The sequence below is a fragment of the Falco punctatus genome (assembly GCF_963210335.1).
Source record: "Falco punctatus genome assembly, chromosome: 4".
Taxonomy (NCBI): domain Eukaryota; kingdom Metazoa; phylum Chordata; class Aves; order Falconiformes; family Falconidae; genus Falco; species Falco punctatus.
Window position 1 is genome coordinate 11,170,807 of NC_137583.1, and position 293 is coordinate 11,171,099.

Sequence of the window (293 nt, forward strand, 5' to 3'; positions counted from 1 at the left end):
GCAGGGTTCATCAGGGGTGGCTGCTCACTGTGTCCCTTCCCAGTGCCCTGCCACAGCCGCTGGGGTTGGTGGGGAAGTGCCCCAAGGACAGGGATGAATAGAGTTGGTGAGACCAGTGTCCTGTGGCCCTTCACCCAAGTCTGCCCATGGTTGGAAGTTGCCAGTCTGTCCTTGCAATCCTTGATGTTCTCACCAATCCAGGAGACCCAGGCTGTTGCACAAGTGCCCCCTTGCAGCCAGGATCCTTTTTTTTGGGGGGAGGGGAAGGCAACTAGCAAGAACCCTGGAGAACA